The 27656-nt window shown below is 43.4% G+C and overlaps 1 protein-coding gene across 15 annotated transcripts in view; it reads left to right on the top strand.

The window, feature by feature from the left end:
- HDAC4 (histone deacetylase 4) overlaps positions 1-27656 on the top strand; it is a 261962-nt gene that overhangs the window by 98527 nt on the left and 135779 nt on the right. The gene's annotated exons all lie outside the window — the stretch shown is intronic.

Below are 27656 nucleotides of genomic sequence, written 5' to 3'. Positions count from 1 at the left end.
GCTGCTGGGTTTTCCTTAGAAAGGAGAGGACAGCAGGACAAAGCAGCACCTTGTGAGTCTCTGCACAGCCTAAAAGGAGCACTGCAAAGCAAAGTAGGTTTTTGAGTTGCTGCTCCCTTTAAGGAGAAGTCTACTTGGTTTGAAATGAGGAACCAAACATAGGCTGATCAAAGCGTGTCACTCTGGGCTATTTGCTTTTCTTCTCTCCTCTAATGATCCTGCTACAGCGTCTCCTGGGGCTTGTCCTTCTGGTATGAAGCAACACAGCAGCCAGAGCGTTCATCTGGGGCTGGCTGCTCCTTGTGGAGCTGAGAGAGACCTTGTGGCTCACAATTGCAGTACTTCAAGTGGTGGAAACCAAAGTTTTGGTCACAATACATGAAATGCTATGGAAAGCAATCTGTCTTTTGTCTTTCCCCCTGCTCTCTTCCAAAAGTGTTTTATTTCCAGGTGTGAACAGATATAGATATTTATAGTAGGTATGATTTTGGTATATGAAACATTATCAACTTTCCAGGTAGGAGCTTGAGTTTTCCAAAAACCCAACTTTCCCTTCTCTGCTGCCTTCCAAAATGCCTTTAGGTCCTTTTATATTAAGGAAGAGATCTCGAAGAAGATCTAAGCGCTTCTGGTAATGCAAGTTGGAAAAATGTAAATGAAGCTTATTCAAAACAACTTCAGTAGATTGGGGGGGAGGGGAGGGAATGGGGGGAATGGGCTGTGACCTAACCTAGATTTTTGTGGACTTAAATGCGTATCTGGGGGAGGAAACTTTTAAAGAGGTAGAGCTATTATGTTGGGGGGAAAAAGGAAGAGATCCTTGTATGAGTGTTTGGCTTCGGATTCTGAGAAATGTCTCTTTCCTCCATGTGCTCCAAAACTTGCCTATCAGGTAAGGGAGGTTATAAGAGAGATTCTTATTTTAAGAGTACCGTGGTAACACAGCTCAGCTGAAAGATTTTACTCCCTTTTTCATATTCATGGAGTAGATTGAATTTTGTGGCTCTGCACAAGAATCTTCTTTTCTGTCAGTAGATCAAGGGCCAGTATTGTTGATGTGATGGGTTTGTCTTTTACTTTTCTTTCTTTCTTTTTTGGAAACTGATTTTGTTGTTGCTTGTTACATTTAATGGTTCCTTTGAGATATTTCAGGACAAAGGCTGGTGCTGGTTAACAACTTGGGTAACCTGACGGTAGAGTTCAGTGTGCTCTAATTTTCCCCAGATGAAAGGAGCCTTTTTTGAGGTGTTACAGACTCATACAGGATTTATGGAATTCTTACTTTTTGGACTCCGTTTTGAGTGTTTTTAATAGCTCAGCTGTATGTCTATGGAAAAAATAAACAGCTATCTGCCACTGAGGAGCTGTGTTTGTGTCGTGTGTGCTGGATGTGAGGTAGGCAGCGATGTCTCTTTGGCAAATGACTTCTGCCAGCCTTTGAGCCGTGGGAATTCCTGTCTCGTGCTGGAAAGCTCAGGCTGGTTGTGCGTGTAGTGGGCGAAGGGTAGGACCGACTGGGAATGGAAATGGGACCTTATGCAAGAGGCAGTGTTGGCTCTGGGCAGTGGGCATCCGGGTACTTTTCACTCAAGACCCTGCGCTTACTCAGTTTCTGCTAAATTTTGGAGAAATCTTTTCAGCCCTGCAGTGCATGCGTACATGGGCTGGAAATGTCTATCTTATATTTTGATTTGCAGAACGGTGATTAAAACTTGGAAGCACAGTGTTTGGCAAAAAAAAAATAAATGTTTCGGCATGTTTGTAAATGCAAGCAAGTATCATCGATGATCGTGGAAGTGGCTCATCAGCTGGCTTTCAAGTGTGGTGCCTGCCTATACCTGTGTATCCTGATGGGTTTTTTAAATTACTCTTGAAAGTTGTGGTCAAGTTGAGGAACTTACCCACTTGAAAAAACCATTGTCCTGTCTGGTTTTTATCATTGTTAGGAGTTTGCCACAGAGCCTTCTGTAAGAAGAAGGGAGAAGTAATACCAAGTATTGCTCTGGAAAAACAAGTTATGTGTGGATTTGCGGGGTGTTGTTCCAAGTCTCAGGCACGGCTGAAATGATGGTGTTGAAAACCAGCTTAAGGAAAAAAAAAAGGCTTAATCCTGTCCTGGGATGTTCTGTTTAAGACCTTATCCTGTCCTGGTTATGGTAAAGCGACTGATTTGTAGCCCTCATGATGAATAAACTTCAGCAGATGATGAGCCTTTATACTCAGAACTACATTTAAGTTAAGATAAAATCATTGCGGTGTACCTGTAGGAAACCAAAATGCTTTCTCTCCGTCATGAACCAAGTGAAGGAGAAGTTCGATCCTCGTTCTTCTCTGACGTAAAAAGGTGAGAAAGGGATGTTCAGTACCCAGGTCCTAAACACGCTGTGAAACATCTCAAGTACAAAATAGAAATGTTTAGAGAATTTTTATGAAAACGTTTTACGAGTAAATGGAGTTGAGTAGAATGGAGTTTGGTCATTAGCAAAGTGTGTTTTTTAGGAAAATAATTTCTCTCTCTTCCCCACAACCCACATCTTGTACAGGAATATAATAATCTATTTGATAATACTTTTTTTCTACTTTTTCTGGCTTTAGAATATTACTGCATCTTTGGCCTGGGGAAGGAAATGGCATAAATTGTTGAGTTTGTTGTGCAATGTTGCTTTTTCCTTAACTTTTACTTGCTGAATTCAGAGATCTTCAGAGCAAGGACTACACAGATTATTTTTAGTTAATATTGTATGGAAAATATCATGATTAAGAAGCCATGCTTAACAGGAGACAATGCTTCCCAGATACCCGAGCACAGTGGCGGCCACTGCCTGGTTTTGATGGGTGGCAGCAGATTGCTTGCAGAAGGGCGAAGGAATTGTCCTGCAAGTTAGTGTACTGGTTTTAAGTATTTTTTTTGTGTTTTGCAGTATTTTTCTTCTTTTTAGCAGTGAACTTAGTTGCAGTCTGCATAGGGGGACTGGTTCATGTGTAAGCAGGAAGGGACAGAACTCTCTTGTCCTCTTACGTTTTCTTCCTGCGGTTTTAAACTGCGAGATGCTTTGCCTTTTCCATAGTGCAAAGCTGGGGGGTCAGTCTTAAAGACCTCGCTTGTGTAAATACCCAGATATTTTGTAGATAATCCTCTTAAAAAACATCACTTGTGTACTGTTGATACCATCCTTGAGATTTATCAAGTAAATCTTCATTAAACATACTTTGTAGAAAGGGTTTTCTTTCTTTATAAGGCTGGGTTTATGGCAGTTCACATAACAACCTCCCATTAGTCTTCTCAGTTTTTCTTGTTACTATAAAGTTTAGAATTACTCATTTTGGTACAAAACAATCTTTAGCAATTTCTTTAGTATTAGAAATGTGAAAACAGCTTGCTATCTGTGATATATAAGTAAAATTAGAATTAAATAAGATGGAAACTAGTCCTTTTTAAACTTAAAAGCTTTACTAAGTAATAAAACTGCAAATTGAGATGAAGTGTCTCAGCTGACCAGCCGTGTTTCCCCAATATCCTGGTCATGGCTTAACGTGAAGCTCTGGGGACAGTACAATTACTGAATTAGGAAAGAAATTCCCCTTCTCAGAGCATTTCCATTGGCTTTTCAGGGATGTATTCCCAAGTTGTGGTAAAAGTAATAATCATATCACTTATTGCAGTGGTTGAGTGCAGCTGACAGATAGTTTGCGTTGGGACACATTTTTTCATGGAGAGGTTAAGGAAAACGCGCTGGCCTTGTTGCCCCTTAGGTGAAGACCTCTCTCTAGTTGCTGTTGTGGATCAGATGGAGAACGGCTGCATCCCTTCTTGAGGTTGGTCTCCAGCGGTGATCTGCAAACCACAGATGGTCTGTGAGGCCGTAGTGCACGCTAGAGAAGTGAGCAGTGGTGGTTTTCTGAGGAGGTTTTGAGCGTTGATGGTAGTCTTCTGCAAAATGTTAGGAATTAGCGGGTTACACAAAGCATTCAGGTGGCTCTTGCTGAGCAGCTCCTATAAGAGCAACAGGGGTTGGACTAACAAGATGATGCCCTAATGGTGGTGACGAGCGGACTGCATCTTCCGCATTAGGCTCTTCCACACGTGGCTGTGTCCGTGCTCTCCATCCATGCCACTGGCAACGCTGACTCTTCCAGCATGGTGCTGGGGCTCTTCTGGACCTGACACTGGCAAGAGCAGGGACAGCCAGAGGATTACGCATAAGATTTCGGTTCCTTGCTTTTTTTTCTTCCTTGATCTAATTACCCAGTCTCACTTCCACATTCATTTGGGAAAAAAAAAAAAAGCTGATGAATGTATGAATAAATGGTTTGCAAGAACCTCTGGACTAATATTGTTACATGATTTTACAGGCTTTTGAAATCAGAGATTAATCCCTGTCTCTCAGAGGAAGGAGTGGTAGTCCAGTTGGTCTAACAGAGCCGAATACCTCGCCTTTGTTAATTTATCCCTTCAAAGGAAGGGGAATGCCCTCTCACTGCACCAGATTTTCAGATACTTGCTTGCTTTCTATAGTGTGTCTGCTTCAAAAGCTCCTTCAGAAAGGTACGGAATCAGTGTGGTGCAGCAGGGCTTTGAAGCAGGTTCAAATTGCTGGCTGGTCAGCCAGGATTTGGGGCTCCCAACAGGCTCGTGCCTCCACAGACAAGAGCTTGTTCACACCAGGGTGGGTTAGTACAGGGATGGCAGATGCTTTTATCATGCCCCAGAAGTGTAGCTCACATATGGAAAGGCTAGGCCTTTAATGTTAGAAATATCCTGATCTATTCTCTGTGGAGTCCGGGGGCTGGGCGTGGAGGGGAACCCACCCAAAAAAACATATTATCATTAAAAGTGAGTTCTCAAGAAGTCATTTTAATGTCACAACCATACACTAAGCAGATTAAATTGTTGTTTGCTTACTGTCCTGTTGTTAGCTTATTTAAAAGCTGCAGCGATTTTGGCAAGCTTAGTTTATTAATGTTGCCACCGTTTAGGTGCTCTGGCATAGGATAGCAGAGAAACCGCAGGTCAGTGTAGCTTAGAGCCTTGATAGTTAAAATCAAGTTAACCTTATATTTACTGCAACAGGTATTATTTCCAGCCCTAAGATAGATGTACAAAATGTAGCCTGTGACAATAAAATGGCAATAAAAGAAGTGTTTTACTAGCTGGAGCTACTACTAAAGTTCCCCTTTGTGACCTGTTGCTCAGCAAGGAAAGCCCTGTGTGAGGCTTCAGCCAGCTCCCACATTTCCACAGGTGATTCTGCTGTATTGTTGTGCTTTTATAAAAAGCCCTTTGGAGCATGCCCAGAAGAACGTGGTCAGCAAATTGGGGGTTCTTTGTGCAGGACAGGGGAGGGAACTGCCACATCTAGAGAATCTGGGCAGCTCCCTGCAGAGTACCAGGGAAGTTCAAGCTTCAGCATCTCTTTGCTGGACTAATACTGCACCCAAACTCGTGTTTTTTCAGTCATAATAGTAGGACAATTTAAGGACTCTCCAACTCTCCATCGTCACATGCCCATTGCGGCGGTGTGTGGATGTGTAGGGATGTTTGCAAGAGGGATGAGCTCTTTGGCCAGCCTGGTGAGGCATCATCTCTTGCTTGAACTCCATCATCCTTGTGCTACAAGGTGTTAAACCTGTGTCCAGTTCTGGGCTCCCTGGTTCAAGAAGGACAGGGAACTGCTGGAGAGGGGACAGCAAAGGGCTACCAAGATGATTAGGGGACTGAACACCTCTCTTATGATGAAAGGCTGAGGGACTTGGGTCTTTTCAGTCTGGAAAAAAGAAGACTCAGGGGGGATCTTATCAATGCTTATAAATACTTAAAGGATGGGTGTCAGGAGGATGGGGCCAGGCTCTTTTCAGTGGTGCCCAGAGACAGGACAAGGGGTAACAGGCACAAACCTGAACATAGGAAGTTCCATCTCAACATGAGGAGGAACTTCTTTCCTTTGAGGGTGGCAGAGCCCTGGCACAGGCTGCCCAGAGAGGTGGTGGAGTCTCTGTCTCTGGAGACGTTCCAAACCCGCCTGAACACGTTCCTGCATCACCTGCTCTGAGTGACCCTGCTCTGGCAGGGGGTTGGACTAGATGATCTCCAGAGGTCCCTTCCAACCCCTGCCATTCTGTGATTCTGTGAAACGACTTCTCTTGCCGAGCTGGGTTTGCTGGAGCAGGGACCACTTTGATGTCTGCCTGGAACATGATCCGTGGATGTCCTGATCATGTGGGGTGGGAAGAGCAGGAGCCCACAGCTCCTAAACTCTGTTTTGTTGTGTTTCGTCTCAGAAAAAAATAGGTACCTGTCACCTCCTTTCTTACCCACAAGGAAACGGTTATTAAACGGAGGAGGTGGAATGAATTATTAACAACTTACTCCTCTTTTAAAAGCTGAAAGCAGCACTTAAATCTTAAGCGCTTGAATACAGAGCTGCGTTCTAAGATGAAAGGTAACTGGCAGGAAAGTTTGCTTTACTGCAAGACCCAACTTGATATTTTTCTTTATTCTTCCCTCACCTTGTTTAGTTTATTAATTCACACTGATCAACTAGAGATTTCACTGAATTTGCTTAGTCCCGACTGTTCACAAAGCGTTGTTTTCAAAATAATTCTTCTCCCCGATTCCCTACCAAAGGAAAGCTTGTTTTGTGCTTTTGCTTTTATATAAAAGTCGATGATACCTTTGAATGCACAACGGTATTTACATTAAACCTAGGGAAGAAGGAGGTAGCACAATATGAGCAGACGTTTAAAGGCTCCCTTGAATTGTTAATCAGTAATCTGTTCCCATTGCCTCTGGCTCTTCTAAAAATAACAGTACTGTGCGATGAATGAAAGCGATAAATATTTCATGGAAAGTTGATCACGGATTGAGGCATTTCTCGGTGAAAAAATACTGCGTGTCTCAGCTGCGATCTTTGGGTGACTGTGCCGGGTCTTGTTTGCTGTTTGTGTTTCCAACTCCGGGTGTTTTACCTGGATCTGTAACCCTACAGAGGGAATCGAGATGAAATCTTTGTTGATTTGTTTTTATTTTATTTTCTTCTTAATTCCCTCACCCTTTCAAGATGACACTTGTCCGATAGCTGGAGTGGTCTGACACACGCTGTACTCGGGTCCTCTTCTCCATTAGCTTCTCCTGACGCCTGCTAGATGGATGGGAGCGTTACCTGGAGGAGCTGCTGAGGACTGTTTTGTTAACAGCAGGTTTGCTTTGGTCCGCGTTCCCTTTTTATTGGTGTGCTCGGTACTACGGAGCTCCCCAGAGTGCTTTATGCCAAAATTTACTCGGGGTACTTTATCGCTAAAGGGGAAATAGATGCCGTAGGTCTGTGCTCAGCAGCCACCTGCGTTCCTAGGATTTTAGGAATTCCTCTTCTGACACGAGATGCGTTTCTCAAGGTCCCAGAGGCTCTTTCTCAGCGTATATTGATTTTCAGGGCTATATTTGGCTCTGCTTTGTCTTTGGGCTGTGGAGGGAATATCAGGTGAACAGCTTGTGCAATGATGCCTGAAACATTGTCGTAGCCTCCAGATGATGACCTCGAGAATTGCCGTTGCATGACTAAATAGACCATTCCTCTCCCTTTTTGTCACCTTTTTCCCCCCTGCTTCTTGCCCCCAAAAAACTTGCTCTAAACCCCAAAATGATTTAGGCTGAGATATCTTTCACCCCGTATACAAATAGAAACTGTAACCTAGCTACTTCAAGCTGAAAAGCCCTAGTAACACTGACGCACCAAGTTAGTGTGAGAGTGTTGCCAATGCGTAATGGTTTAACTTTGTTTTGGCTTCTTAAGTGTGTAGGCCTTGAAAGACGGGATGTTGCCTTCAATGAATTGTGTCTTTTGAGAGCTGGATTGCAACATGAGCACTTCAGCGTTACTGGCATGGTTTCCTTTTGTCTTCCTGTGCTTTCCTAAACCATGGACCTCCTCAAAGAGGACTATACAGGGATGTCCTCCTCCATCCTCGCCTAATTCCTCTTGCCACCAAGCAAATGGGAAATCAGCACTTTCTGTGCCTCAGGTGCACTAGTAAGTTCATTCACACCAAAGCCATCTCGTTTACGTTTCTGCTTGGTGCTGGCTTGGCATTTGCCCCTCGAATGGCTTGATTTGAGGTCTGCCTTAAGCTGGTGTCTCCTTTAACTTGAAACAAGTGCTTATGATTAAATATCTGCTCCTTTGGCTTAACTAATGTCTTGTGATTTAAACCACACAATCGTTACTACTTTTCCATCTGTTTTTCATTCAAGAAATTGTGTCATATTGGATGATTCATTCATATTTGATTAGAGATTTCATAAACTGGTCTTAAGTTTTTTATGATATAATAAAAGGCGCTGGAGTCATTGACTTGGAACTGTAATTGTAATATACAGAATAAACGTACTGCACATTTTAATAATACTTTGCTAGGTGATTTTTAAGCTGTTATAGTTCTTGCTAGTGAATTGTGTAAGGTGAATTTGTTTAAAAGTTTCTAATGAAATTCAATGACTGACCTTTTCCATTGGAGTGAGGAACTCTTCACGGGCTATTGTAGTGGTTCTCCAGGTTGCACCAAAGACCAAACCATGGGTGAAATTTAGGTCAAAACTTGCCTTCCTTGACCTGCTTTTAGTCCTTCTCCTAGACAGTCACACTGTAAGGATATTAATGAAGGACTTGAAGATCCAGAGTTGTCAGGGTTATCATGTGCATTGGTTAAGTGAAGTATGGAAGGCTTTTATTTTCACTAAGGAGAGTGATCTGCCACCGGTATGCGTGTTGTTTCTCAGATGAAATAAATGAATACATTTTTTTTTCCAATTTTGTCTAAAAATTGATTAAGCTGTTACAACAGTGTATTAAAAAAAAATAATTTGGGGGACTACCTTTATGCTTTATTTTTTGCTATTCCAAAACTGTCTTAAGCTCTTAAATATTATTATTTTGGTGCTTTAAATATTTTGGGAAATTGTTTTATTAGAAAAATATCAGACCAAGTTATTTCGTGCAGTGCTTTTCTTAACATTTGGTGCCTGTATAATGTATGAGAAAAGGAAGTATATAATGTAAAACTAGTCAAAGTAAGCCCAGCTACTTGATTATGTGAAGGAGGCATGTCCATGTTCTGATTGAATGATTTCCATTAAGTTTTGCTGGGCAGACTGAATTCCTTCAGTCAGGGAAAGGAAAATCTGTCATGAATGAAATTAGCGGCTTTGGTTTGTTCATATGTTTTGGAGGGAGGACCGGGGAGGGATGGACAGACTCAAAAAAGTTGCTAGGTGGGTGTTTTTCAGTTCATTTTGCACTTGAAAAATAATTGCACCTCATCAGTATCGTTCTTGGTAAGCCAGATCCTGTCTTAAATGTTGCCAGAAGCTCTCATTGAAATCTTACACTGGAGGTTTAATTTAAATTGGCTGTTTTGACTGTATTAGGGTAACTAGACAAGCACCTTGTTCAGTGACAGTGCTTTCATGTGACTGGGGGAGCTGGGTTGTGGCTTCATGGCAAGTGTGTCACCACGATCCTGAGATGGTAGCTGCAGGAGAAGTCAACTGAACAGAGCAGGGAACTAATGACTGTGCAGATATTTGGTTGTGAAGGTAAATGAACATAAATGACTTATGCTGACCCCCCGACCATGACGTCTCCCAGCATAACTCCCACCTGGAGCTGCTCATGCTCTGTCTGTCCCACTGCACGCTGTGCTGGTTCCCCACTGTGTGAGTCCACAGCCCTGATGTTCTCCTGCCATAAGTGTGGATGTACCTGTTCATGGTGGTCTTGGGGGCCCACAGCAGCAAGACTCCTGTTCTGTGGGCAGCATCTCTTCGGTCCCCAGAGCTTAGTCTTGGGCATCATCTATTAGAGGACTGGATGTCACTCATGCTTGGTGCTCTTCAGGGCAGTTGAGGCTTTTCAAGGGAACGCATGAAAGCCAAGTACCTCAAGTCCTATCTGCTTGATCATCCTTTGCTCTCCGTATTGGTGATAAATATTTGTAGTACAGAGCTGCTTTTTTATTTTGGTGTGCAGTTGCAAAGAAAACATTCCTTAATCCTCATGGTCACAAATGATGTTGTTCTTCCGTTTTTGACCTTGCTAAGCCACGACACCTGAAAGTGAAGGCACTGGATTTTATTCCATTTTGTGTGCTCTTGTCATAGTTTTTTAAAGCACATAATTTTTGAAGTGATGTTTTTCTCGCAATCCTTAGGCATATGGAAAAGAATGACTGAATTGTAATAGAAACCCTCAGAAATTTAGATGCAAAATTGTTAGCAGAGGTATCGTTATGGCCCTCTTTTAATTTGCAAGATGTCTTTTACTGGTAGAGAAGAGGCTGAGGGTAGAGCAGGACCCTTTCAAATGTCATGCTGATACTGTAGGGCTTGCAGGATGGGGGGGAGCGTGGAAGCAGGATGGTGCTTTAGTCTTGCTCTGAGCAGAGATCTGCGTTTATGAGGAGACAGTACATTGTCATCACGTAACACGACTTTGTCTTGCCAGGTTGGTATCACAGTGAACAAATTATTGCTTCTGCTAACCTCGAAGTGGCAGACGGTTCAAAGGCATTTGCCCAGAGAGTGCTGGGACTCCAAAGCCAAAGATACAGCCGGTGGGGCTTTATTCCTCCATTTCTGAAATCGTTCTCTGATGAGCAGTGAGGTCTTCTGTTAGTGAAAGGTAGTGATTTGAGGTCTTAGGATCACCCATAGGTTTGTGAAGGTGTTTGTGGAGCACTGAGAGGGAAGAGCAAGCAAAACTAAATTTTCCTCTTCCAACAGTAAGCCAGGGAGGCTGGCGTGCTTGTCATTTAAATTGGAAATTTCTTAAGATGGTATTAGACCTGCCCCATCTGTCTCAGTCCAGGTTAGATGACGAGGGATTTTGCTTAACCGAGCAGTAAAGTTCTGCTGATAAAACCCAGCTCGGCGAGTGACAGTAATTCCTTTCATGTAATATGCTGTAACACTCAAACACGTTGCCCTCTCAAACGTGGCGTGCCTCGGTCCTGGCGTCCAGGAGCATGTTGATTTGATACCTCCAAATATTCAGCAAAGAGCATGATTGAACAAGTGGCAGACATCTAAAAGCATCAGTGAAATATCCCCTTCTCAATGGGGTTGTCTGTGCTTGTGTGCCTGCACTGAACCATGGCCCAAACTGGAAGCACTTCCTACCTCTCAATACACAACAATAAAAAAGCTACTTCAGGAATCCTGCTCTCAATCACACGAACTTGCTTAAAATATTTATTTGTACAGACTTCATTACTGTACTTTTGAGTGAAAGGTGTCATTATAGATGCTGAACAGGACTGGCCACGCTGCGTAGTGGCAGTCACGGGGCATTCCCGAGCAGGGGGGCAGAAACACCCAGATCTGTCCCCGAAACTCAAACGCATCCTGGTGGTCAGGTTTCCACTCCGCTGGAAGTGTGTATATGAGGGCATTTAACCTCACAAATGATGTTTCAGATTTTAAAGCCAGCTAAGACGATCCAGAGAGAATGGCTCCTCTTCTGCCTTTCCTACCTTTGGTAGTCTATAGTGTAAAAAGCAGCTAGTTTTTCCTGGTGGCAAACATGTGCTGGCAAACCACAAGTGAAGAATACCCCCAAACCTGCATTTATATAGATAGAAAAGAATAAAATTTCTTTCACCTTATGTGTAAATCCCTGTTACAGGGATTTATCACGTCTTGAAGCAGTGCTAAACAAAATTTAGCTCCCTGCCCTCCATCGTTGGCTGTGTTTTCATGCTCAGGAGTTAAAAACCCATAGGAACTGCAGGATTATAAGATAATGCTGTGAAGAAGCCAGAAGGAGGGGAAGAGGATGGGGACAGGGCTGGGTCTGATGTATCTCGGTCCAAACACAAACCAAGAGAAATCGAAGAATCATTGGTCTTGTATGAAGTGGACAATACATGGTAAAGATGACTTTTCACCTACTGGAGTGGCAGAGCCCCAAAACTGGTTCCAGGTGATATTACAGAAAAAAAAAATGGGCTGGGTGCGATAAGTCTAAACTTTAATAGTGTGTGAATTAACATAACTAACCCTTCATGACAGGGCCTTTACGTGCAGTCCTTTGGAGCAGTCAGCATTGTATAAGAAAAATTATTGGATGCTTACTAAGTGCATCTTGCACTTTTGACCCATAAGTGGGGGGGAAAAAAGTACTTCAGCTTGAAGCTGCTCTGTTGTGATGGGGTAACGATGGTGAGCAATTTCCACCTGATCTAGAGAGTGGTTCCTAAGGATCTGGGCTAGAATGCTTTGTTTCTCTTTTGGTTCTTAAATGTAATTACATTTAAATTAAGAATGACCCACGCTCTCACTACTTGTGTATTTTCTCCTGAAGAGTGCCGTGGAGAGCAGCAGAGGACTTCCCCCATAGCTTGTGTACCTTAAAGCCTGGTGACCTCTTGGTCACTGTGGCTTGCTGGGACATCTGGTGGGGTGTACCTGTGTTGCCTTGTAGATTTTTAATTACATAAGGATGTACTCGTTATGGACTCAGTAACAGCAACCGTGTATTTAGGTTGAATGGGAAGTTTTCACTTTTGCTGCTTGAACTTTTTTTGGTGTGGCATAAAGTGTGGGCTGTGACTGCTGGCAGTGTTACTAATGGTTCTTTGGGTGGGGGAAAAAATTGCTGCAAAAAGATTTCAGTTCCCAAATTATCCCTTCCATATTTCTTCTAATGTGCTGTCTGTACTCCAGGGCACTCGGTGCGAGAAAATCAGGTCCCTGTGACTGGTACTCATCTCCATAGTGGAGGATGGTGAGATCTTAGTAAATCTGCTGGAATTTGGGAAGAAGTTTCATTTTGGGCATGGCTGGAGGTAACCTGGCTGTCAGTGGCCACCTCTCCTAACTCTCCTTCTTGTGACCCAGCTGCTGCTGTTCTGCTCGCCATTTTCCTCCTCCGGGTTGGCTACTGAGTTTGTCAGACAAGAGCCCATGGGAGGGAGCTACGTCGGGTCCCTCTGAAATGGAAATGCAGTGGTCTTGTTTTAATCTTTGCTGTGAACACCCCTCAGGGAATATTGCTGCTTATAAGTTTTGCATTTACCAATCCAAATTGTGTGAGAACATCCTATTAAACAACTAATTGACAATGCTAATATGCAACGTATTTTAACAGATGAGTGTTTCGGTGGCAATCAAAACCTCCTTCCAGTTCTGAGTTGTTTGACAGAGAACTTGTTTACTTAAAGTGAAGGGAAATTTGCAGAAAGTTAATAGCATCTTTAACCAATACTGAAGCAAGTATCTTGTCACATGAACAAAACACAGGTCTTCTGGTACAGGAGCACTGGTTTCTTTCCAAGGTAAACGCGAGATATCTGGGGCCGGGGTACGTTTCTCGTGTGCTGCCAGCACACCATTGTTTCTGTTACTTTGACGGTAGTAGTAAAAACCTTATGTATTATTAGTGCCCTGTAAATCCTGTTAAACACACAGAAGTTTATCTCAAATGTTTTGGGAAAAACCCAGAAGGTACTTTGATTAAAGAGAAAAGTGTGGTTTGTGGCTGCTCTGATCCACCACTACGTGCTCCTCATAAGCTATTTCAGGTGGCTGAAGCTCCAGGTGTTCACTGGTGTTCAACAACCAAGTCGTTGACCCTCAGAGGTGATGCCCCCAGAATTTCTTGGGCTGAACAGCGCACTTGGAACAGCTAAATGTTACTTGGCTGTTGACGTAGGTCTATCTTATCTAATGGTGCTAACAATAAATAAATCATAGAATCACAGAATGGTTTGGGCTGGAAGGGACCTTAAAGATCATCCAGTTCCAACCCCCTGCCATGGGCAGGGACACCTCCCACTAGACCAGGCTGCTCAAAGCCTCATCCAGCCTGGCCTTGAACCCCTCCAGGGATGGGGCATCCACAGCTTCCCTGGGCAACCTGTTCCAGGGTCTCACCACCCTCAGGGTAAAGAATTTGTTCCTAATATCTAATCTAAATCTCCCTTATTTCAGTTTGAAACCGTTACCCCCCAAGGTCTGAAAATAATCCATTTTGGGACCTTGAGGACCGTGGTGACCGCATGCCAGCTCATAAGCCATCATCATAGCCTGGTCCAGGCCGCAGCACAATGGTGTTGGTGTGTGCTGTGGGTGGGCAAAGGGAACTTTTTCCTTTTCCAGTCCAGGGACAGTGGTCTCTTGCTTATATATGTTTTTATCTCAACCATATTGTCACAAAGTAATTAAAAAACTACAAATGGAAGATGGTGGTATTCGGTCTGGTTGGACATCAGACTTTTGGGAAGCTGTGTGACAGTCCTGTGTGAATGTATTGTTGAGCTGTTTTGTTTTTTTACGGATGTTACAAGCTAGACAACGCGATTAGAGTGAATAAGGGGGGGAAACCCCCAAAATAACTTGTTTTCCTGTTTTGTGCTTGAATGACCTGCTTCATACCTCCTCAACCAGGTAGTATCATGCTGGAGAGCATGATACCCACCCACCACTGGGTGGGTGTTTTCGATGTGGCACGGGACACACTCAGTTGTAGCGACTCACAGCTGCGCTGTGGGAGAAGCATAAGGATTTGCCAGTTTTGATCATTTTCTTTCCAATGACGTGTTTGGTTTTTTTAAGGGAGGGGAGGATGTATTTAAAATGAAAAATTAGTAGTGGAAAAAAAAAAGTAATCTTTAAAATTGCAGAGAATGAAATTATCTAGAATTTCCTTTCTAGAATGACAGCATAGGAAAAAGTTTAACTTTTGTTTAGACTATTGCTTTACATTAGCCTTGATACATGATACGGCCGTGTCCAGACGCTGATAAGAGGTGGAAATAAAATAGCAGGAAAGACATTGGCTATGTTGACACAAGTATCAAGTATCCTGAATAATCAGCCAAGAAACTTCATCTAGTTTGATGTGAAGCCAAATATGTATGGTATCTGTAATTGGGTTTCTCTCACTCTGAGGCAGAGAGCAAGCCCACGGGGTCGTTTCACCTCGTTCAGTGTAATAGGGAACCACCACAAAAATTGCCAGTTTATCTTGATTTGGGAACACATGGATTAATACGCTCTGCTTGTAACTATTCCATCCTGAAGCTAGGTAGTGGGGACCCACCATTCAGTACAAAGAAGAAAATAAGGTGGTATTTACTATCAAAATAAGAACAATAGACTCAAATACTAAACTGAAAGAAAACAGCCCACAAATTACCCTTTTGCATAGGACAGATATGTTCACCGTAATGATACAGAAAAAACCCCAGTGTATATATATATATAGAGAGAGAGAGAGAGAGAGTTTTTTTCCAGAAAAATAAGGTTTCTATTTTGAGCAACAGAATTCAAGTTAGATTTTAGAAAGAGAATTCTGCTGCCAGACCATGTATTGGAGGTCTGTGGATGCTGTTCTGCCTTCCCAAAGCATCTTGGTAAATGTTGGCTTGGGAGACCCACGACTCATCCCAGCCTTTAATTACGGCATAGTGATTAGCACCTTCTATAGCGCATAGAATTTGCCAGGGTTGGATGCCTGGTGAAATCCTCTTTCTGTCTCTTTCTTTTTGACTCCTTGTGCTGTATCCTCTTCTTGTACCACCTTTGCACTTCTTTTTCTAGCAGCAGCGCTTAGAGCTGCTTGGGAAGGGGCAGAGCAGTACAGGGGTGTCTGCCTGACCTGCTTCCTGGCAAGGGCTGCTCCCACAGGTGGCAACTCAGCAGCGAAGCCGTGAAACGTTTGCCTGGACTGATGAGCAGTTGGGATATCGTGGGCTTCCTCAAGATCTGCCACCTCCTGCCTCTGCAGCCTTGATGCTCTCAAGGAGACAAGGGAGCAGCGAAGGGAGCCCGAACTGGGAGCCCAGTTTCCCTTTGGCTCATGTGCCAGAGTTGGCTGCAAAGCTGACATTGCCACCACCTCCACTCCTGTTGTGCGCCAGGAGAGGAGCTGTCTCAGCTGTATTGCTTGCTTTCCATTCAAAGTGTTGATCAAAGCCTTGAAACTCCATGTGCCAAGAGTCATCTTGGAGCATTGATCCCACCTGACTTTTACCAAGTGCTTGCTTGAAGAGGGTTTCATAGAATCGCCTAGGTTGGAAGGGACCTTTCAGATCATCTAGTCCAACCATCAACCTAACTCTGACAAAAACCATCACTAAACCATATCTCTAAGCACTTGTGTCTACCCTATGAACTGTCTTTCAGTTGGTCTCTGCTTTGCATGTGTGTGCTCAACGCAAGTATGACATTTGGTAGCTTCTGCAAAAGCATCCTGGAATTCAGTTCACCTTCCTGCAAAACTTTCTGCACCAATTTTCAAAATAATGTATTTAAGACAACCCTCTTTATTGAAGCCTCTTAAGTTCTTTGCAGCCATCTGGGCACTGAATATCTGCTGTGCAAGTGTTGGGTTGTCTCTGTGTGTCGTACTTGATTTTGTTCTCTGTCGGTGCCCTTGAGTTGCTGACAACAGCCTTGAAAGCCATTTCAGCTAGGCACAGGCAGGTAAAGCTGGTCCTCTGCCCTAATCTGAAGGGGGGGATTTGAGGGGAATGTCATTAAAGCCACCATTTCCCCCCCTTCCCCAAGCATTCACTTGCAGATGCCAGTTGTACATTTTCAGGGTCAAAAATGCGGTTTACTCATATTCAAGGAAAAAAAACATTTGTCAGATAAACTGTTTTCTCTTTGCAAGAACCCAATTTCACCACAAATAGTGTTCTTTTGCACAGAGGGGGAGCTTTGATGTTTTGATGCTGTTTGCTGGGTTGGAAAAGGCTCGCTGCAGTGCCACGCCAAGAGAGAAGCAGAAAATGCAGTTACTTGGCAACTTGTACATCACTGAACCGCGCCAAATTCCTGAAGCTTGTAAATACTCATACACTTCTGCCAAGCAATAGCTCTTCTGTGCTGTTTCTCCCAGGCTTATCAATGTATACTTTTCCTTGCTGCTTTTTTTTTTCCTCCCTTTTTTTGAAGAATCACACAATCATAGAATGGTTTGGGTTGGAAGGGACCTTAAAGATCATCTAGTTCCAAGCCCCCTGCCCTGGGCAGGGACACCTCCCATCAGACCATATTGCTCAAAGCCCCGTCCAGCCTGACCTTGAACCCCTCCAGGGATGGGGCAGCCACAGCTTCCCTGGGCAACCTGTTCCAGGGTCTCACCACCCTCAGGGTAAAGAATTTGTTCCTAATATCTAATCTAAATCTCCCCTCTTTCAGTCTAAAACTGTTACCTCTTGTCCTATGGCTCTCCTCCCTGATCCAGAGTCCCTCCCCAGCTTTCCTGTAGCCCCTTTAGGGACTGGAAATGGCTATAAGGTCTCCCTGGAGCCTTCTCTTCTCCAGGCTGAACACCCCCAGCTCTCTCAGCCTGTCCTCACAGCAGAGGGGCTCCAGCCCTCTGATTGTCATCAGTTAGGGCTTCAGTGTAAAGATTTGGCTACATGTAAATGTGCTAACGCAATTACTGATGCTGGTCAGGACAGGGTGCAGGAGCTATACTGTAGTTCTGTTGCACAAGAGAAAAATCACTTTTGAGTGAGGCGTGTGAGGTGACAGATGAATAAGACTTACATGCAATGTAAAGATCACCATAATATTAAAGAAAAAATGGCGTCCTTTTAAAGCAGCTTTAATCAGTTTTTTCAGACAGTTCTAGAGCACGTTAGATACTAAGATGTTGTGCAATTAAAAATAGGCTTTACTCTTTATCCCAGAAAAGAAGTTCTTGCATAAGACGAAAATTTAAACTTCTAAGTAACCATTATATAATGCATGGTATTATTTTACACCTTTGAATTGTAAGATTATCTGCTATTTTATATCTAAATACTACTTTACATCCAGCAGTCTAATCTGTGCATCTCTTGGAGAATATAGTTGTCTGTGAGTATTGGGGACATTTCTAACCGCAACAGAGATGATGATGGAGATTAAACCCTTCTTAAAGGTACCGCCAAGTTAATGGATTCAAAACCACATATAATATGGTTATAGTTGTGGGTTTCTGCCTCATTACCTGCCACTGTTGAGCAAAGGACAGCTGTAACGTCACGAGTGTCATGTCACCCGTCTTCCTCAGGTCACGAGCGCCTGGAAGAGCTGCGGTCAGGAAGCTGTTTGCCTTTCCCACAACTGAGATAGCCTGGGTTATTGTTAAAGCAAAGCCAAGCAGCTAGGTGCTGCATTAATGCTGTGCCCAAGCGTGGCACTCCTGCCTTTTGCTGCTATGCTTTCTTCCTTTAGCCGTAAACAGATTTGGACTTCCTTGGGAAAACAGTCTTGGAGGAGCAAAGTATTTTAAATTGAACTGAACTTTTTGGTTCTTACGATATTGCAAACCAAATCTTAATGCCTGTTCTAATTTTAAGACATTAATTTTCACAAGCAGCAGATACTTAATCTTACATGTCTCAGATGGGTTTGCTGCTGGCATCGCTTGTGAGATCATGGTCAAAACAAGGACAAATCGACTATAAAATTTCAAGACTTTACTGAATAATTTTGTATTTTCCTTCTCAAGGACCACGTAGTTGTCATATTGCTTTATTTTTGTCACCATCAGTGTGGCTTGAAAAGCTTCTTCAGGCATCTGAGATGGGCTCCCAATGAGAGGAAAAATCTTGGTGTGAAGGGTCTCTCCCCCCGCGGGTTTAGTTTCGTCTCGTGCAATGGCATGTTACTGCCTAGGCATTCTGCTCTGATACGTGTGTTCTGATTGCAAACTGACTTAAGGCAGTAAATATGTGCAAATGCCTTATGGACAACTCACTTATACAAGTGTAAAGTTATCTTCAGTTGTCGTCTTAAAGATCTGGGGAAAGCAGGCTAATATAACTGGAAGCGAATACAGGGAATAGATGTGCATAGTGGGAATCTTTTAAAATTTCAATATTTTTATATTTAAAATATGTATATAAAAAAAGTCACTGTAGAGCATTGCTAAGCTATTGATGTAGCCTTTGTCCAAATCGACCTCTGTGCCCTCTCTGGAAGCAGAGGATGGTGTCCGTCGCTGCTCGTCTCTGTTGCTGCCTGTGTCAGTATGCGTAACTGTGGAGTTTAGGGTGAGCAGCGCTGGCCTCCATTTTTATCTATAGCCTAGGACTAATATTTCCAGCACACCATGATGCCAAGCTTTTAAAAGCTGTCTTTATTGAAGTTTTGGGTGCTATTAGTGAAAAAAAAATAAAATGATGCTGGATGTTTCCTGTGAAAGGTTGAGGGTGCGCAAACCTTGGAAGTGTTTTCTGGGAGGAAATGTTCAATTTGTGATTTTATTTTACCTTGGGGATAATCTGCCACTCGTGAGGCTCTCCAGGGATGAGTATGGGAGTGATGGCAGGCAGGTTGCTACCTGCTGCAGGAGATGGTGGTGGCGGACAGGCGTCTCCCTTGGATGTTCCCTATTGAGCATCGAGTGTCCCCAACACTGTCGCTGCCCTTCAGGCAGTCCTACACCAGCCTTTCCAGGGGAATTTGTAATCATACCCTAACCCAGCGTTGGGCTGAGGGGAATGAAGGACGGACACCACTGAATGCCTTTGTACAGCTCTGGTGCAAGCTTTCAATGGACTTTTTTCCATTAACCGTGGCTATTTACGTTGGGATGATACAAAATCAAACTGCTGCTGGTTACGACATCTTCATAATTGTGTACGACAACAGAGATTTCAGAAACAACACTTTTCTTAAGCATAAATCAAGGCAGATGGTAAAACCGAGTGACCTACAAAATATAACAAGTTTGTTCACCAGAAATTTACAGTACAAACAAATGTACCGTCACCTAAAAATACCGAGATGGCATTTCTGACAAAGTGATGATTGTACAAGGAAGTCAAAGTTTGGGTAAGGCCAAGAATGAATTTTACGTCTTCTAAGTACACCCTGGTGTTCAAACTGACTGTAAGGTATTTCAGACTAATGTTTCTTCCTCCCTGTAATTTTGTTTGATAGGGTTTATCTAATTCTTTCTGTAAACAAAGTTATTGGAGCAGATCGCCTGAAACCGCCTCTGTCGGTCAGAAGGTCTCAGCATCTTGCGGAAAACGGCACTAGTTTGTAGTGTTTGTGTTCTTTTTCTCTGAAAATGGGACCCAACAACTTGCTTTCTAAATAATGTGCTACTCCTGGGATCTGCCAATTATTTTTTTTTTGTTGTTTTAATAGTCCCTTCTTGTGTGCATCCTTACGTGTTTGGATGCAAGTTAGCTTTGAAGCTTCCTCTTGAAGAACTGCATCCATTGCTCCGGTTGTCCCAGTAACCTGGCTCTTCGTGCTGGCAGGGAGGGTTTATGCTCCGCTCGGATCATTTCATCATCCTGCTCAAAGCCCTGGCCAGTTGTCCCTGTTCCAACAGGGTATGTGAGGCAGGATCTCTTCAACCCACCCAGCCATTAAAGGCATGAGGGAACGACAGCTCCTGCAGGTTCATCCCTCCTCTGTTTTCAAGTCTATCACTCTTGGACCCCCAAACGCCTCGTGCCTGAGTGCTGATGTCTCTAATAAACATCCCAGGTTCTTTGCAGGGCTGGGGACCAGCAGAGAGGAGCTGGTGCTCACCAAAGCAGAGCTCTGCAGGTAAAGCCTGCTACTGCGAGCAAAGCAAACTTGAGGCAAATCGGCTGTGAAGTGGAAACATGCAAATTAAAGCAGGCTAAATCACGGGAGGATTAAGCTGTAGTGATTGAAGACAGCTTTATTTTAGTATGGAAACATTGATGCAGGATTTAACGTACTGTAAGTTCCGCTTGTTGTCTTCGTAGTTAAGATGGGTGGTCTGACACAGGCAAACACAGAAATTGTTCTCTTTCTAGACCTTCCTGTATATAAAAAAAATTGTAACAATGGCATTTTGGAAATGCTAAGTGCTATTCTTTGGGTTGGCTCCTTCAGCTGGTCACCTGGGAGAGCAGAAGGGCTTTTGTAGGCTTCACATCCTGTGGGGCGTGGGAGTTTTGTGTGGCCTCCAGGCATGGGCGTCTGACACATCAGGAGATGCGTGGTCTGGGATTCATCTGGCGACTACACACACACTCACAAGCATTCTCTCACAAAATGCCATTAGATCACCTCACCTGGCTTTCCACTATGTTTTTAGTTAAATGTCACCCAGAAACATTTAGGTCAGTCATCTGGCAAGACAGAGTTGTGAACTGAGAGGGGGAAGATCGACCACTTCTCTTGGTAGTTATTGTGGCCCTTAATCATCTTGGCAATGATCTCGGCCTCCATTAAACTTGCTTGTCACCAATGACAGGCCTTTTACTGCAGCCTTGGAGCCCACGAGCACCTGATATTTCCTCTTAGCTTGTGCTTACGTGTTGTAACCCAGTGGCTTTGCAGTTTTGGTGGACTCATCCAGCTGACATCCCTCACGGTGGTGTATTCCCTGCTGTCTTCCAGCCACTGTGGTCCTTTCTCTGTGGTTGTTCCAGTTCTTCAGCACACGTCTTAGAAACCAGTTACTGGAACCATAAGCTTTTATCAGTGCTATTTAGAAATAAAATTCCCTTTATGCCCTCTCTCTTTTTTTTTAGGATTTATGAGCAAGAATTGGTTTTTCAGAGGATGACGCTCTAAAGAGAGCTAAGCAGTTTGTTTTCACACATGCTGTTGTGTTTTATGAATCTTTCAAATGGTCTGGCTTTCCTTGCAAGTAGGACTTGTTTCTGTAATCTTTTGGTTATACACTTTAATGGATAAATTCTGTGCTCTGTAAGAAAAAACCAAACCAAAAACAAAATAACCCCCATTAAGTTCAGAATTTCTTTGAATGACTTAACACATTAAGTTAACTACGCATTAAGAAGAAGCAATTTTATAAAATATGTACTCTAAATAAGAGACTTAGTATCTGACTTAATGTTTCTCATAACTTGATATGTTTTAGAAACAAAAACTATGGCGTAGGGTAGCTTTAAAACGGAATGGCCCTACAGAGGCAATAGGTACAATGACCCTGGAGTTAAGGAAGCTCTCAGGCAACTTGCAGAGGTGCTGTTTGCCTCTTCAGCAGCAGCAATCTTTTTGCAACTTTGTGTTGCACAAAAGAAAAATGACAAAAAGTGGTTGTATGCAAATGGCTTTCTAACATTTCTTGAGAAACATCAGTTAAGAATGGGTTTCGTACACTTGAGGGATGAAGCTGTGGAATGCACAGTCCTTCATTAAAGTGGCCTAAAAATAAAATATTATTCATGTAAAATGTGATTTGCTTGATGGAGGAAGGATTAATTGTGTGTTGGTATCAAATAAGTATTTTATCAAAAGAAGATTTTGGTAGTGATTATCTGTTTAGCTTTGGATACCTTCTTTGAAACACTTTTTTGTATAGGAATATTTGAAGTGAATGCAAGAACCGAGTGTCCCATTTTTGTCATGTTTCAGTTACTGTAGAGAGCTGTAAGAAGAGATGCTTAAGGTCTGAAGATAGACCTTAAGGGAGCCACATCATCCCTGCGGTTTTTTGTGCATTCCCTAATCTGAAGAGAGATGGCCTTCCGTTAGTTGTCCAGATGTATTGCTGTTCACAATCTTTACCAATAAAGATGCTAAGTCTGAGAACTCATGCAGAAAACTGCTACCTTCTCCGTTTCTAAAATCCAAAGGTGGGCATTTGGGTGCTGTCATGCCAACATCACACTCTGGCAAGGCAGAACTCTAACTGCTGGTGGTTTTGTTTAAAGTAGTGGGAGAAGTCATCCAGAAAATGGCTGGCAGCTGGTAAAATTCGTGCTGCTGATTTGGGGTTCACCCGACTTGTGCTTACTGCTGGTCATACCACGGATCCACAGGGCTGGGAAGGACTTGCCATATTCACAAAGTCAGTGTGTTGCACTGGTTTTCCTCTCTCGGTCTTGCTTATGTGCCCTTTGCTTCCTGCATCAGGCTGGTACCTTCAACCTTTGCTCTTCTGACACCCTGGGTTCTCGTTTTTCAGGTGATGGCAAATGGATGGGGAGTTTCACACTAATCCTTCTTCAGACCTTTACAACAGAAGGGGGTGATCAGTGCAAGTTCTGCCTCATGGTCAGCCTCATCCTCCTCCTTGAAGCCTCTTGTCTTCAGCCGAGAAGTGTTTTGGGGCTGTTGCTGGCTCCACCCATACATGTTGGTGTCCAGCACAAATGTGGGAGCCCAGTATGGGGCTCCTGGAAGCAACCCTAATGCAGAAATGAATGTCCCACTGGCATTGATTTCTAGCCTTATTTCTTTAAAATAACAAGGGTGTGTACTATTTCAGGGAAGCAATAGGCAAATCATTTCCGTCTCTACTTGTCTCTAGTTACTGCTAAATCAACTATAACCTTCTTAAACTTGCTTTTTAAAGCCTTCCTCTTCAACTTACCTCCTGTAGTTGTTCCTCAGTTGCTTGCATGGATGTCGTTTTTATCTCTTTGTTACAGTTTTCTGAATGTCTTTTGTCCATGTTTTGCCTTTGTAACCAAGTGTCCTTGTAAGCCTTGGTCATATGGATCACTGAATCTTCTTTAGGTTGATTCCAAAGCCTTTTATCTTCTTGAAGTGCTCTCAAAAGTCGGTCATTGTTATTTTTTATTTTATTTTAGGTAACAATACATATAGGATCTCCGTCCTTATATGTATTTTAAGTCTCTCGCTTTTGGGCTTCTCACAATGTTCTGTTTCTTTTTGTGGAAGAATCAGGCTACAGTCAACCCCTAGGCAGAGAAGTTTGTGGCCTGAACGTAACTGGAGCAGAGTTGTAGCCTACTACATAAGTAGGTAGGCGTCATTTAATTTGCCACAGTCTGGAAACCCTATAGTTAGGTCCAGATTTCACAGTCTGAAGTAGCCGCCCAGCAGAAAATAGCCATCTGGTTGCTGGTCTTCTGATGTGGAGCTGAAATGTGAATGCAGCATGGGACCTGCGAGCAATGCCTGCCCACAACGGCAGATGCCCACGCAAGAGTCTCCGATCTGCATCTTCTGGTCAAGGTCAGCTGCAGGTTCCCAAACTCATTGATGTCTGCCCTGTGCTTTGATCAGCCTGACTTGCATTAGATACCACTCTTAAAATTTCGCAGTAGTGAAGTGGTTCACTGAGAGCTAGTGAGTAGTGAGACTGAGACTGTAGTCGCTCTTTATTCTCTTTGGTTTTACCATTCTTGAAGTTCTTTAGCTGCAGGCCGTGATTTAGGTTTTACCTGGCACAGGCACACTGTGGTCAGGCTGGGCGCTGTGCAGCAGATTGTGCTGAAATACAGATCTCCGAGGAGCGGTGCGTTTTATTCTCCAAATAGCGACAGGTAGTAAAGGAGACGCTTTAGCATTAAGGCTTTGTTTTAAAGAAACAACTTTCCTAGGTGAACACAGCGGGGAAAACCTCCTGACCTTTCTTACGTTCCATGGAAGAAAAACATCTCTCTGTGGAAGTGTTTTGACAGAATCCAAGTTTAGCTATGATGGCATTTGTAGTTAATTGTATCAAGACCATGTTTCTTTTAAGAAAACGGCCATTTTTGCATGAACTACAATTAAATGGAGTTTTACACTTGCGTTTTTAAGCAACAAAACCCAGAATTCATCAGAGCAGTGAGGGAAGACTTGCTCATCTCTTGCTTTGGTTATAGTAGATGTAGTGTAGATGTAACGTAACCCAAATTTTACATGGCTGGGAATGATTTGTCTTCGGCTTGGATGCTGCTCAGTTAGGAAATTTCCAATAAGTGGGGTCAAAATAAAAGTGGGTCTTTAACTTCTGTACCCAGCTGATGCCAGTCTTTCTACTTCCGCGTGCACGCTACCAAGACTTTGTGATGGATGCGACAGAGAAGGTGACGAAAGTAGGGTGGAGGAAATAGGAGGGGAAGTGGGAACTCATGTGGGTGTTTGTCCTCGTTCATCCACCCTTCTTTGGAAAAGGGTGTGTTCTTTCTCTTGGCAGTGCACGTTAGACTGGGGAACACTGACTGTCCTTCTCTTCCATCCTTCTCAGAGCCCTGGGGGGCGGGCACAGGAGTGTCGTGGTCATTGCTTTTTGATTGGAGGTCATCCAATATAATAAGGATGCAGGGAGGGGACAAAGTGCTCAGTTTTTAGGCAAAATATTCTTGTGAGCCTTATATACATTTATTTTTTCCTTGTTTTCACACAGTAGCGTTCAGTAGTGGTGCTCCTTACTCTGGCTGAAGGACGGTCTTTGGGGAGGGGGGGAATGGCCATGTTATGCTCCACCTTTGGTTGATGCTGGCAAAAGTGGGAGATGGCTATTTTAAGTGCTTGACCTACCGTTAATACAAGCGGTGTTTTGCTAAATTCGAATGTTGTTCTCAGTGTCACGAGTGGTTGTGTAAGGACTTGCGTGCATCGGATGGGCTCGCAGTGACGGCAGTCCTCGTGCTGCTTTCCGAAACATGGCTCCACAGGTGGTTTGTGGAGCTGCTTAACACACACAGCAGGCTACCCACCAGCTTACATTCTTTAACATTAAAAAAAAAAAAACAAACTTTAATTCTATCAACAAAGTTAAGTTGTCCTTTTAAAAGAGTGAGTTCATTCATAGAGATGCTTCTTGTTACAATGCTTCAAGAAGGCAAGTTTAAAGTGGATTTAAACAAAATATTCCTTGTGAAAACGTGTAAAGCTGTTATAATTAAATCTGGATCTTAGTGATTGCCTTGTTGTGCATCTGTTATGCTAAAGCTCATGTGTTAAAACTCATCCTGATGTCACTCTGGCTCCCCACGTGTACAGGAGGCAGCGCCTGGCAATGCTGATAAAAGAAAACGATGTTCTGCCCTTCGCAGGCTGGGGATATTTGCAGCAGACCAAGCGCCGAGTTCTTGTTCCGTGTTGAAAAGGCCACGCTGATGTCAGTGGTTTGTGCATAAATGCCAAGAAAAAGCTTGCTTTGGGTGAGAGTCTTCACTGCCGTCGGGAAACCTTATCATGCCTGGAATACTACCGGGATGGGGCACGCGGCGAACATCTGCCATTGGCCTTTGCCGTTTGGGAACTAGCAGTGGAAAGGCTGATTCTTCCTGTGAGACCAAGCTCACACCAATGGGCTTCCTCAGGAAAAGGATTTTGTAATTAGTCCTTTATCAGCGTGCTGTATTTAAATGTGTTGACTTTGATGCATCATTAAAAAATGAAAAGGAAATTTTTTTTTTTTTTTTACAAAAAAGCCATCTGAACTCAGGTGTGTGTTTCATAGTGTTTGCATTAAGTAGCTGAAAGGCAACACCTGTGCGTTTTGCAGAAATGAGAGAGTGCTTTAGTGTAATTTCTCTGTGCTTTCATGGAATCTGACTGTTTTGAGGTTATCTGAATTTCTCTAGAAAACTACTAGTGTTTAACATTCTCTAAACATAGCATAATTTTATTTTTCCTATGCATCTTAATCCTTTTGAGTGGATAACGAGTAACATCCTGGGTCCTCATGCAACTGAGGTACCTGAGTATATGGGTTTTTTGAAAGCTAAAGCTTCGAGAGAGTGGGCTACAGAAAGCTGTGGGCTACTTGCCCGTTTGAATGTATGCTTGCCTTCTTGGACCAGGGTCTGGGTTTCTAATGAACTGTTGAAAACACTGCAGCCTTTGAGCAATCCATGAGACTTTTTTTGAGAGCTACTGAACGCTTTCCTGTTACAGTTTGATATTTAGCTGCTGGTTTTGCTGCTTTTACCTTTTCTTTTTTTTTTTTTTTTCCCCCCATGATGGAGGAGATGACATTGCACTTTTGGGGGCTTTTTGTACAGCTGGGAGTCCCTTGACTGGTGGAAGAAATGAATTGATTAGCCTGTTATTAATAACCATTCATTTATTTGCTGTTTAAAAAGACCAGAATATGTCTTTTTAATAAAACACTAGCATATATCATGAGACAGGTAATTTTGTTTCACCTTCTCTTCTGTGTCACCTGGAATTAACATACCATGGCTTAATTTCTCGATAAATTGGTATGTTAGATCTGGAGCAGTTGGTTAAAGCTCCCGTTCTCCTGGAGTTACTAGCTGCTGGTTCCAGAGCCTGCTGCCTTGCCTCTGCCCTGCCATGCTGCCCGGACCTGTCTTCGGCAACGTTTGTGCTGCTGCTTTTTCTTCTTTCAACGGCAGCGATTCCCTTCCCTTTGCCTCGCAAGCTGGTGGGATGCAGCAGGCGCGGGAGACCAGGGTTCTCCCCGTGGTTTTGGCGGAGGCCCAGCCTTCCTTCTCAGCCGCGGAGAGGTGACTTTGATCTCCCGTCTCATCTCAATGTCTTTTGGAAGCTGACAGCATCTCCTTGTAGCCGTAACTGCTGTTATCACACAACTCCTTTTTGAATGGCCTGGCTGGTTACCAGCTGGCACCATCCCTACTTGCAAGCGAACCTTCGCTTCAGTTCTCATCACATCATCTTGCCCACTCTGCCCCAGCATCCCCTCCGTCTCTCTTGAGTGGCACCACATGGGAAAACAATTCTTCCTTGATGCCTCCCAGTGAGGAGGAGATGTGATGTCAGATGTCCTCCTGAAAGTTCGCTGGTTAACTCTTGGCACTCCTTCTCCATCGCTGGTTCTTCTGCTGGCTTTTATTCTTGCCAATATAGAGGTCACCGCTTTGCCAGGCTCCAGAAAGAACCCCAAAAGAAGGTTCAGGTGTTTGTGTAACCCTACCTTTGATGTGTATCCCTCACACTCACCCATGCATATTTAGCTGGGTTGATTTTCATT

Source organism: Chroicocephalus ridibundus, chromosome 7, assembly GCF_963924245.1.
Source record: "Chroicocephalus ridibundus chromosome 7, bChrRid1.1, whole genome shotgun sequence".
NCBI lineage: Eukaryota > Metazoa > Chordata > Aves > Charadriiformes > Laridae > Chroicocephalus > Chroicocephalus ridibundus.
Note: the sequence above shows the minus strand (reverse complement) of the source record. Positions and strands in the feature narration are given on the sequence as shown.